Source organism: Palaemon carinicauda, chromosome 24 (genome assembly GCF_036898095.1).
Source record: "Palaemon carinicauda isolate YSFRI2023 chromosome 24, ASM3689809v2, whole genome shotgun sequence".
Lineage (NCBI taxonomy): Eukaryota > Metazoa > Arthropoda > Malacostraca > Decapoda > Palaemonidae > Palaemon > Palaemon carinicauda.
In genome coordinates, this window is record NC_090748.1 from 69,837,061 (window position 1) to 69,846,138 (window position 9,078).

The 9,078-nt window shown below is 32.8% G+C and overlaps 1 protein-coding gene across 5 annotated transcripts in view; it reads right to left on the minus strand.

Annotated features, from left to right (window-relative positions):
- Positions 1 to 8,469, minus strand: part of LOC137618144 (uncharacterized) — a 165,291-nt gene extending 156,822 nt beyond the window's left edge. For 2 of the 5 annotated variants that reach the window (XM_068348174.1, XM_068348170.1), the window contains exon 1: positions 8,219 to 8,455. The gene's annotated coding sequence lies outside the window, so the exon portion shown is untranslated. Of the gene's footprint in view, positions 1 to 8,218 lie in introns of all 5 variants that reach the window. The other 3 variants (XM_068348171.1, XM_068348172.1, XM_068348173.1) reach the window with 3 other exon arrangements.
- Positions 8,470 to 9,078: the final 609 nt, after the last annotated feature.

Below are 9,078 nucleotides of genomic sequence, written 5' to 3' on the forward strand. Positions count from 1 at the left end.
ATGTGTATATATATACGTGTGTGTGTGTGGTATTATATTCTTTCCCATAAAAAGGGCTAAATTCGTAAAAGAAATACAAGGATCACTGGCATTTCATCACACCAAATTTTGAATCGAGTATAGATAAATGGTAAAATATGCATTAGTTTACGATATGAAAATATCTAATAGTTCTCGCATAAGCACAGAAAATCTTCCGCCGACTTCTAAACTAACAAAAAAATCTATTACTAGCTAAGCTACAATTCTAGTTGGAAAAGCAGGATGCTATAAATCCAATCGCTCCCACAGGGAAGATATCCCAGTACGGAAATAAAATAAGGAAACAGAATAGTGAGCCTGAGTGTATCCTTAAGCATAATTACTTTAACCCAAGATAGTGGAAGATCGTGATACAGAGGCTATGGCACTACCCAAGACTAGAAAACAATAGTTTGATTTTGGAATGCCCTTCTCCTAGAAGAGCTGATTACCATAACTAGGGAGTCTCTTCTACTCTTACCAAGTGGTAAGTAGCTAATGAACAATTAGGCCTACAGTACAGTATTTAACCCTTTGAGTGAAGAAGAATTTTCCGGATATCTTCGTGTTGTCAGGTATATAGGCAAAAAAAGATAATGTGTAAAAATAGGCTAGGTTATGCTACCTATAAGCTTTCGACATTATAAGAGAGCGTAAGTGACCAAGAGAAAATACTGGAACCAAACATCAGTATTTTTAAGGTCAAATCAAGGAGAACCCCATGGAGCAAGGGAAAACTCCCCAATATTATTCAGGAGGTGGTCACAGTACCCAATGTTTATTGTTCAGAGGACGGGAATAATCCCAATACGAATCTCACAGTTTGTTGTTTAGAGGACGGGAAAAATCCCCCCAATACGAATCTCACAGTGCCCTGAAGTAATAACCCTTACTGAAACCAGACTATAGGCTTGTCTACAAGGTCAACTAATATTCTGTAGTACTATATTTAGTAACAAATGTCAAATGCCTAGGGTAGGTCTACTAATGCAATTATTTGATCAATAACTTGAAGGTCTACACCGGCATTTCTTTTTTTTCTGGCATCCTGAACGAACTCGTTTAGAAAAACTTATTAAGTAGAAATGGAATACAATAAGATAAAATAGTAAGATGTACTGCATTTGCCCAGAGATTTATGACAAACTGTCATATCGAATATTCCTTGTGTTTTCAGCCTTATCACACACCAATGAATAGATACTGGTCGAGATAAGAGCTCCTGTCAAAGAATGGCCTTTCAATGTTGTTTTTGAGAAACATTTTATTTTCCTTTCTTCACGGTGCCAAATCCTAAGCGATGCCAAATCCTTGGCATTACTCATGTTTAGAATCTGTTCTGGTGAATTGACAATGCTGTTCATCCCGAACATTAGATAATGGAGCTGTACTGCATTCTAACCAATGCAGCATTTAACCTACACTGCTTTATTTGTAACATTGAAGGCAAGAAATCACAATTATTGAGAGAAATTCATCATCAACATTAAGGTAGACAGACAATCTGCTAAGAGTGATCAAATTCAAAGAAAAATTAAATATCGACTTTTAAAGGGCTAGTCACCTAAAAAACGAAAAAGAAGAAAAAAGAAAAAAAAAGACTAATCAGGACACACATAACCACTTACCAATTTTCAACAAAGTAAAAAGTAAAAAGCTGCAAGATAAAATTTAAGTTTTTCAACTGACCCGCGACCTTGAAAACTAGCTCAGAAGGAAAACTGGTTGGGAACCATAATATTATATTCGAGAGGGACCTACTGTACATACACCTTTCATGAAAATTATAGAAAAAAAAAATATAAATGAGACTAGTGACGGTTTCAACCATGAAATGTATTACTGCATAGTCGAGTGTGTATATATATATATATATATATATATATATATATATATATATATATATATATATAATATATACATATATATATATATATATATATAATATATATACATATATATATATATATATATAATATATACATATATATATATATATATATATATATATATATAGGCTACACATATATATATACAGGCCTATATATATATATATATATATATATATATATATATATATATATATATATTATATATATATATATACATACATATATATATATATATATATATATATATATATTTATATATGTATATATATACATATATATATATATATATGTGTGTATGGATATACATATAAAGATACATATATACTGTATATATACATATATATATATGTATATATACATATATATATATGTATATATACATATATATAGATACATATATACTGTATATACTGTGTGTGTGTATATATATATATATATATATATATATATATATATATAATATACATATATATATAAATATATATATATATATATATATATATATATAGATAGATACATGTATACTGTGTATATATATATATATATATATATATATATATATATATATATGTATGTATATGTTTATGTATGTGCGTGTGTTTTACAAGGAAATGAAGCTCATTCCACTACATAAAAGACAGCAAATTATTGATGAAATAATACAGATGTTCAAGCGCAAACCGGGCAAGTTCCTACTACAACTTTAAAAAGCAACTTCAGGTAAATACTCAGAGGAAAACATTTGATTTCATTTGCATATCTAGATTTTGTGTTGAACTGAACAGAGTTCAACATTATCAAAATACAAAGACGAAACGTTCTCTCCTCTAATTTTAGCAGAAAAGTAGGCCTACTAATAAACCGATTAAAATAAAAGTTTTCTATTTCTTTAACTAACAAATAAACAGCATGAGTTTTCTTTTACTTTAACTAAAAAATAAACAGCATGAAAGTTTTCTATTTCTTTAACTAACAAATAAACAGCATGAAAGTTTTCTTTTTCTTTAACTAACAAATAAACAGCATGAAAGTTTTCTTTTTCTTTAAATAACAAATAAACAGCATGAAAGTTTTCTATTTCTTTAACTAACAAATAAACAGCATGAGGAGAGTGCGATAGAGAAACTCAACTGTAAGACCTACAAGGAAAAGTTTAAATCAAAAGAATTTGATTCTTCTAAATATAAAATCAAGAGTACAATTATTTGCACATGCTTGTAACTATAGTCTCCATTACTAAGCTTAAAGTTTAAACGCAGTGACTGGAGAAAATATCCCAAACCACTTCAAGTCCCCATAAAAGTCAACCGGTCTTTCGGGTTTTTGTGCTTTAACAAGACAAGAGCAAAAACAAACAGCAATTTACTTGTTTTCATGTAACGGCTGTTTAAATGGATATCCTATTTATTCCTAGTCAACATAGTTAACTGTATTTACACATTCCTAATCTATCTATAAACCTAATATCCTCTTTTTGTCCTCAATATAGTTCCTTACTCGCAATCGTCTCCCCGTAACCAAATATAAGGATTAAAAGCAAACACAAATGAAAGTTTCTCTTGCTAAGTAATGGATATACAAGGGGCAAAATTACACATAAACGTAAGGTAGATAAGAGAGAAAGAAAGAACACGTTTAACTGGCCCATTTGCATAAAGTCAATCGGGTAAAAGCATTTTAAGAAGTGAAGACCAAAAATATATTTCAAAAGTTTTCTTATTTACCCATGATATATCAAAGTAGGTAATGGTAATTGCACCAACTGCCACATATAAATATGCTTTTTCATTGTTAAAAAAAACTCAAACGCCACAAGTTCACATAACCTTGAATGTTGACTTTTCTGTCACATAATCATCAACAATAAAATGGATGAAATAAAACCAATCACATACCAAACAAAGATCATCATAAATTTGCATCCAGCTCAACAAGAAGACAATATAAAGTGGAAAGGTTTAATCCAAAGTGGATATTTCCAAAACCACAGCCTTTCATTATCTCTTGGAATTTACTCAAACACCACATGAGATAAAATCTTATAAATATTTTATTTGCGTTCAACAATCCAGGTATATTGGCATAGTTATCGTTAAACAGAGAGAGAGAGAGAGAGAGAGAGAGAGAGAGAGAGAGAGAGAGAGAGAGAGAGAGAGTTTGATATTTTTCAAATTTTACTAATACCTACGGCAATTATTCAAGTATTAAAAATACTGATAAGCAAACTGTAAGTGCTATCATAGTATAAATATAATAGTTTTATTAGTGCTGTGAGCCCTCAACATTTAATTCCGAGCTCATGGTTACCAACAGCGAGACCTTTTCTTCAAAATAATTCCCACTTTCATCACTGAGTTAAACAGCAACTTACAATAAATAAGACAAGCTTTTACGACAAATGCGCAATGAATGTCTTTGATGTGAATGTAAAAGTTTCTTTTAATGAATAATTTTACCCTCTGGTGCAATGGTGTAGATAAGGATACACTAAACAGCTTGCACTGCATTGTAAGGTACTCTGTCAATTACTGGAAGTAGCCGGTCTACTAACGGGAGCAGCATACGTGCAGTCTATGTAGACTTGGTCTAGGACTAAGTATTATATACCTAGACCATGGGTATGGATTGGAATAATTGAATTTGAGCCATATAGTATAGCGCTTGGTCCGAGAAGGCCAAGTCATTGCCAAGAGACAACTTAGGAAACCCGTATGGTGCTCCATAAAGGAAAAAAAAATATGAGCGCTTGGAAAGCGAGACTATCAGAACTGAATTAAACACGGAGGTTAAAAATGTAGGTGCAAAGAGGGACCGAACGGACTATGCAATAATCCGAAGGAGTGGGGGGGGGGGGTTATAACAGGTCTCGTGTCTTCTTTGAAAACACGACAGGTTTCTTCGTATTCAGTTTTTTCTTTATTTTTTTACTTGAAAGATCCTAAAACCTGGTGGGATGTTATAAATGTGAATAGATCAGATGCATACACTTACTTACCTATTTTTTTATACTGTCTGAAGTCAGTATCAAAGAAAGAACACGGTGTCCCTATTGAAATGTGAAATAACAACTGTATTTTACACCGAATATATTCAAACTTGTCACTTGATCTACTTATATACTTAATTTTCGGTAAAACTAAAAGGGTTCACAATCCAAGGAATGCCTACCGTCAAGTATAATAAGCAATATCTAGACCGTGTAACCTTTCTTACCTAAGTATATGTAGTTTTAAGAAATATAGTCTCATAACATACAAGAAATAGAATCACTAAAGTTTGTTTTCTAGAGTAACATTTAGGAATCAAGATATATCCTCAGGTAAGGGCAGATTAATAAAACAACCAATGAGGGGTTTCAAAGCATTGAGTTAACAGTTTCAAAGCAATTAAGTCTCTACTATCAGAGGTTTATTATTTTACAAGTTTATTAATAATCCCCCACTCGTCTCATCCCCTTCTTTTCATTATGTAACAAAGTGGGGACGATAATAAAATCTTCGCAATAACCCGTTATCAAACGGTTATCATCAATATATGTTAAATATATACAACGGGCATTGATGTCGAGAAATCACACGTTGGTCCATGGAGGAAAAAAATATATATCTCCTTAACTTTACTTTTTTATTACTTTACAATAAATAGAAGTTTATTTGTGAGCGGATAACATTAAATATTAAATGATAAAATCTTATCAGCTTCAGGACCTGTTGGGCATATTATCGGTTTTTTTTTTTATTTCCGAATGAACTTCCCTTAAACATTTTATTTGAACTTCCCGGTGGATTCTAATAATTTTACTTATGAACCTTACTGAAAATTAACAACTTATTACTTTACTTTTCTTACGATAACTGTGTTGAACTAAAAACCATATTACCAATAAAGTGTAGTCTATTCTTGTAGAGTCGGCAGCTCTTCTAGGAGAAGGACACTCCAAAATCAAACCATTGTTCTCTAATCTTGGTAGTGCCATAGCCTCTGTACCTTGGTCTCCTACCGTCTTGGGGTAGAGTTCTCCTACTTGAGGGTACACTCGGGCATACTATTTTAGCTTATTTCCCTTCCTCTTGTTTTGTAAAGTTTTTATAGTTTAGATCGAAAATTTTTATTTTGATGTTACTATTCTTAAAATACTTTATTTTTCCTAGTTTCCTTTCCTCACTGGACTATTTTCCCTGTTGGGGCCCCTGGGCTTATAGCATCATGCTTTTACAACTAGGGTTGTAGCTTAGCAAGCAATAATAATAATAATAATAATAATAATAATAATAATAATAATAATAATAAATAAATAGATAAATAACCTAGATTTAATTGTCAATGACAGACAATGGCTTTTCTTATGAACATATTGATATATAACGCATATAATTTATACTAGATTAACAATAGATACGCCATGAACTATGATATAATTCTCAAGAAAAACTTGGGCATTATTTAATACCCTAAAAGAAAATGAATCGAATAATACCACCACCGATATCTAAAATGTAACTTCACTTAGGATACATTAACGAGTTCCGATACGCAACATTGTCAGCGGCAATGAATCTCGATCTCTTAGCAAAGCCCAAAATACGAAGTGGATGTCTTACAAGCAAAGGAGAACCAGTGGAAAAAGCTTGATTTCAAACAGCTAATTTCAGAAATAAAATCATTACTGTATTATTGTATAATTCTGGGATTCGTAATCATTTCAGACTAAGCGTCGGGTAAGCAGAACTGGACTGGAACTACAGTCAATAAGTAATTCCCCCCCACCCACCCACCCCCCAAAAAAGAAAAAAAAAATGAACATTCAACGCATAAACAAGTTATAAACCAGAATATATGGATAACACGTGCGCCAAAATGATTAGTAGTTTATCGATAAAAAATACGCCTGGTGGTTCTAAGCACAAGACAACTAACCTTTCAATATGCTCTACATAGGAAGTTAACGACATTGTAGCAGGGCACGGGGCCATCTTGAAAAAGCTACCACCAAGTTCAATTGATTTAATTATTAATCGTATGCAAAGCACCCAATAACCAGGTCAACAAAAAAGATTTGTTGATATTGTTCACTAAATTCTCTGTAAAGTGTCTAGACCTATCAGAATATAGCTTAAACAAAAGCCTACAGGAGGCCTATTCTAGTCCAAATTAAACTTTTATCATTTATAATGTACGGAACCAATCTTAGGCCTCTTGAAGTCTATCATGTTAGTTCTGTCGCTCGTCTCTATCCTCTAAAATATCCTATAACAGAACTGTGTATTTTGCATCTTGAATCTTTATTTCTTGCCATGAGACCATTGTTCTTCGAGTATACCAATGCTACGTTTATTCAACTCATAAAAAAATCTGATTTTCATGATAGCGGAGAGAGAGAGAGAGAGAGAGAGAGAGAGAGAGAGAGAGAGAGAGAGAGAGAGAGAGAGAGAGCAGACTATTCAGACAGGCATTAATAACGAGTGTAATGACGCAACGACCGATAAGACGATAATACATGTCTTGGATAAGAATAAACTCAGATTCTTTCGGGTTTCTGTTGTGATGACAAACGAACACACGAACAATGCAAGTGTGAGGAAAGCTGTTACTATTTGATGTCATTCGGTCTAATGTATTTATTTTAGGCAAAGTGACGATGGCCTATAGAATTTTGATAATACAAATCAGCGCTAGGCCCGGGAAGGCCTATCCAGCACCAATATGCAATTAAAAGAAACCTTGGAGTTGTAAGTTCGGAAATTTGACACAAGACGGAAGAAAGAAATCAGGAAGACAGGGACGAAAGTAAAGTAGGTTTGCTGAGTGGGAGCATCCACAGGGACGATATGCTGCAATGAGCCTTTAGGAATGTCTATTACTGGCAGCACTATAACTGACACTTCTTTTGAAAAACATTGAAACTTAGCAGCAAAATATATATAATTTTAGCATTTCTATTATTTATTCGACCATCTTCAACAATCAAAGCGAAGAATGGTTACCATATTTCCTTTAAATTGTCTCATTTACAGTAATGTGTCACAATCCACAATTGCTGATCAATAGGAAATTTATAATGGATATTAAACTCTATTATGAATAGTACTATGAACCACCACTACTTAAGCTCCCCTTGAATATTGATTTAATTTGTCAATTATACAAAATCAATTCATGTGACACCCTTTTTCGATGATTTGTGCATCACCCAATCAAAAATGTAACATAATGAAATGCATAAAGCATAACTTGCACATCACAGGTATTAAACAAACAGGTATACTAAATGAAAACAAAAACAATTAGACGTTCACTGTAACTACCTGAGACCTTTCTTCTTAAATTCCTCGAGGTTTTTGTCCTAACGAAGTTTCCACAACGGTTGCTTTCATAAAAGAGGCATTGAACTAGTTCCGTGCGAGACAATTCTTAAAGAATCACAACGAATCAGAACTAACCATAGGAACACAGTGATGATACAGTCACACTACAAATTTTCGATGTCACTTCGTCACACACCTTTCACACACTGAACTGTTGAAGTTACTCTACTCTATTACTACCTCCGCGTCTGTTCTCTGTGGAATGGCCCTGGGTCGTGGAGAACTGCCAGATGTTGCCAGATTGGCTGAAGTTTGCAGCTACCCAACAAAAGTGACATATTCTTATTATTTGGTGTATTTTGGATTTTACACAAGGAGTATTTTGCTTTCTGAAAAGTATGAAGAGAAGATCAAGCCCTATTTAATATTTAAAACATTTAAATGGCCATTCCAAATGGTTGCTGGAAGAATTCTTCTCGTTTAAGTCCATCGTCAATTTCCAGGAAATTGTGATAAATTCTGTAATAAATCTAGTTATTTTGCTGAAAAAAAAACAGTCATTTTGTAGGTAAAGAGATCAGGCACTTTGCAATTTCAATGTACAATCAGTTCATGACAGCACCAGGTAAACCCTCATGGTTATCTAAAGAATGACATGGGGAAAATATTAACTGGAAGTAATATCAAAGGCAGAAAGACAGGAATAGACCTACTGCCCTCAGGCTAGAATGAAAAGAAAAAAAAATAACATCTGAGGTTAAAACCTACCCAAAAAGTATAACAAATGTCATGAATCAATGCTCAGAAGAATGGATAAATTACAATCCTAACTTCAACAATAACCGGATATCTCAAGGTCA